We start from the raw sequence: 4,383 nt of genomic DNA on the forward strand, positions 1-4,383 counted from the left end.
CAAATTGGAGGAACCATCCAAATTTCTCCTGGAAGCCAAGAGCACTTTAGTACTGATTACTACCCAAAAAGTGCTATTTTACACCTTTAAGTCATTATGTTTTAAGCACTTTTGTGTAGTAATTCTTCATCTTTATTCCAATTGGCATGTTAAGGACCTAGCAATGACTTCTAATCATATTTGTGGCTAGTTTTAGTGTTTTGACATCTTTTTGGATCATTAAGACAAGCCAACCAAAGAAGAAAAGCAAAGAAAAGCAAAGAAAAGCAAAGAGAAGCAAGGAGGAAATCAGAGGACAGCAGGTGCAGTCTTATTTGGCACTTTTGGAGCACTTCCCGAAGTCCATTTTTTACATGCTATATACCATTTCAAAGCTTAGGAAGTCAAGAATCCAATGCTTCAAACCGTGTACGATTTGGAGATGAAACGAGGAAGTTATGGCCTTCGGAAGACAACTGCTCCAGGTGTGTGAAAGGTGTGCGAATGGTGTGCGAAATTCGCACACCCCCTCAGCCATGCGAAAGGTGTGCGAATGGTGTGCGAAACTCGCACACCCCCTTCAGGTGTGCGAAAATTTCGCACACCCCATGCGTGGTGCGAATTCTCCTCTGTTTTTGCCGACTCCACTTTAGATATTTTCTTAAGTATTTTTTGATGTAATTTCCTTTCTTCTCCTTGTAACAAGCCAATCACAAGCTTTGCTTTTGCAAAAACTATATAAGGGGTGGAAATCACCTCTTGAAGATGTATCACGCGTGTTATGCTTAACACTTAGAAATATACAGAGCTCTCTCGTTTTCTATTTTCTCTTTACTATTTTCTTTTTCTTGGAAGCCAAACAACCTTTGAGGATGTTTTCTCAGAGGATGAGAGGCTAAACTCTTGGTTTCTTGGAGTGAAGGAAGCTAGATGAAAAGTCCAGATGCAAAGGTGGAAAATGCTCGTGCCTTAAATATAGGTAGTTGAAGTTCATAAATGGCTTTTAAATCCAAAGTTTTGCTTTAAATCCCTTAGAATCACTTTGAATGGCCACTACATGGTAAGCTTCAGGTCTCTGTGGATGCTTATTGCTAGATCCATATTAGTCCATTAGTTATCATGTACGAGCCATTGGAAAGTGGTTCAAGGTGAAGACCCATAGTGTCTAAAGCCATTAATGGACCTTGACTACCATTTCTATTGATCTTTTATGGATTAAATCTTCATTGTTAAACCTATACCGGTTTGGGAAATAACTATAGGTTAAATCCCCAATGCGAGGAGAAAAATCCGGAATTTTCCACTTTGCATTCTAAACTTGATCCTAGCAATCCTTAGCTCTGAGAAACTTTCTTTCTTCCATTTTTTAATTAGTTTATGTTAATTTAGTTTTAAACACTTTCAAAACAAATTTTATTTTCTTTTAAACTTTAAGTTTTTTATAAAGGAAATCATTAAAGTCAATTTCTAATCTCGAGTATATCACTGGTAGAATGAAAACCCATCCCAGAGTTCGACCCTAGAGCCACTATACTATAGTAGCTTTGCTACACTAGTATGAGGTCATAGGTTTTATAAATGTTTTTGATTAAATGACCCGACTGGATCATGAAGGCGAATCAAGTACACACAACCAGACCAAGCATCTCAACAAGCTTCAAATCTTGAGCAAGCAATAGTAAATCTAAGCAAGGTCATGGGAGATTTTGTTGGAGATCAGAAATCCATCAATGCTCAACTCAGTCAAAGAATTGACAGTGTAGAGAATACATTGAATAAACGGATGGATGGAAAGCAAAATGATCTACCTCAAAAGATAGATAATCTCCAATACTCAATCTCAAGGCTCACTAACCTTAACACAGTGCAAGAGAATGGGAGATTTCCTTCTCAACCTCCCAAAACCCCAAAGGTATCCATGAAGTGGAAGCTCATGAAGGGGAATCTTCACAGGTGAGGGACGTCAAAGCCTTGATCACTCTGAGGAATGGTAAAGAGGTTGAGCTACCAACACCCAAGCCACATGTTGAAAAAGAAGAAGAAGAAGAAGAAGAGACAGAGAAGATGAAAGAAATCAAAGGAAAGAAGAAAGGTAGCAGTGAAAGGAAAGAGGACTATAATTCAACAGTGAATGAAAATCCGGAGAAAATAGTTATCAAGGAAGATGTGATGAAGAAATACATACCTCCACCTTTTCCTCAAGCTTTGCATGGGAAAAAAGGAATCAGAAATGCATCAAAAATTCTTGAAGTATTGAGGCAGGTGAAGGTCAACATCCCATTGCTAGATATGATCAAACAAGTGTCGACTTATGCAAAATTCCTGAAGGACTTGTGTACTATCAAAAGAGGGTTGAATGTGAATAAAAAAACCTTCTTGACTGAGCAAGTAAGTGTCATCATACAGTACAAGTCTCCAATGAAGTACAAAGATCCGAGTTGCCCTACCATCTCAATGATGATTGGAGGAACTGTAGTGGAGAAAGCTTTGTTAGACTTGGGGGCAAGTGTGAATTTGCTACCATACTCTGTCTACACGCAATTAGGACTTGGTGAATTGAAGCCAACATCAATCACTCTATCTCTAGCAGATAGATCAGTGAAAATTCCAAGAGGGATAATTGAAGATGTCTTAGTTCAAGTTGACAATTTCTACTATCCAGTGGATTTTGTTGTTCTTGACACAGACCTAATTGTCAAAGAAACTAATTATGTTCCTATCATACTTAGAAGACCATTCTTAGCTACATCAAATGCAATCATAAATTGTAGGAATGGACTCATGCAACTCACATTTGGCAACATGACATTAGAGCTCAATATCTTCTATATGTCCAAAAAGCCAATCAATCCGGAAGAAGAGGAAGGTCCAGAAGAGGTGTGCATCATTAACACTTTAGTGGAGGAGCATTGTAATCAGAAAATGCAAGAGAAGTTGAATGAAAGTCTTGGGGATCTTGAAAAAGGGTTGCCTAAACCCTCAGATTTATTTGCTACTCTACCAGGTTGGAAGAGGATAGAAGAAATTCTACCTTTATTCAATAAAGAGGAGGCACAAGAAGCTGTTAAAGAGGAGCCCCCAAAGCTTAATCTGAAGCCCCTACCCATAGAGTTGAAGTATACATGCCTAGAAGAGAATAAGAAGTGCCCTATTGTTATATCTTCATCTCTTACTATTCCTCAGGAGGTGTGTTTACTTGAAGTTCTCAAGAGATGTAAGAAAGCAATAGGATGGCAAATATCGAACTTGAAAGGCATCAGTCCTTTAGTTTGTACACATAATATATACATGGAAGAAAAAGCTAAGCCAATTCGTCAACCTCAAAGAAGATTAATTCCTCATATGCAAGAGGTGGTGCGAGCTGAGGTTCTTAAGCTACTTCAAGCCGGTATTATCTACCCCATATCAGATAGCCCATGGGTGAGTCCTACTCAAGTAGTACCAAAGAAATCAGGGATCACAGTGGTGCAAAATGAAAAGAGAGAAGAAGTTGCTACACGCCTCACTTCAGGTTGGAGGGTGTGCATTGATTATAGAAAATTGAATGTTGTGACAAGGAATGATCATTTTCCATTGCCATTTATTGATCAAATGTTGAAAAGAGTCTCAGGCCATCCTTTCTATTGTTTCTTGGACGGCTACTCCGGGTATTTTCAAATAGAAATCGATGTTGAAGACCAGGAGAAGACCACTTTCACATGTCCATTTGGAACATATGCCTACAGAAAAATGTCTTTTGGTTTATGCAATGCACCTGCAACATTCCAATGATATATGTTAAGCATTTTCAGTGATATAGTGGAGCGTATTATGGAAGTTTTTATGGATGATATCACCATATATGGAAGTACATTTGAGGAATGCTTAGTCAACTTGGAAGTGGTTTTGAACCGATGCATTGAAAATGACTTAGTGCTTAACTGGGAGAAATGCCATTTTATGGTACAGTAAGGAATTGTCCTTGGCCACATCATCTCCAAGAAAGGCATTGAAGTTGATAAAGCAAATGTAAAACTTATTATCAAATTGCCATCTCCAACAACTGTAAAATGAGTAAGGCAATTCCTTGGCCATGCTAGGTTCTACAGGAGGTTTATTAAAGATTTCTCGAAACTTTCAAAGCCTCTTTGTGAGAACAACTGAAGCAATTCTTGACAACCGCTCCAATAGTGAGGGTTTCTAACTGGCAACTACCTTTTGAAGTGATGTGTGATGTCAATGAGCTGTTCTTGGGCAAAGAGATGATGGAAAGCCCTATGTGATCTACTATGCAAGCAAAACATTGAACGAAGCACAAAGAAACTACACAACCACAAAGAAAGAATTGTTAGCTGTAGTTTTTGCTTTAGACAAATTTCGTGCTTATCTAGTAGGGTCTCTCATTGTGGTTTTCACTGACCATTC

This window comes from Vitis riparia, chromosome 2 (assembly GCF_004353265.1).
Source record: "Vitis riparia cultivar Riparia Gloire de Montpellier isolate 1030 chromosome 2, EGFV_Vit.rip_1.0, whole genome shotgun sequence".
In the NCBI taxonomy this organism is placed as follows: Eukaryota; Viridiplantae; Streptophyta; class Magnoliopsida; order Vitales; family Vitaceae; genus Vitis; species Vitis riparia.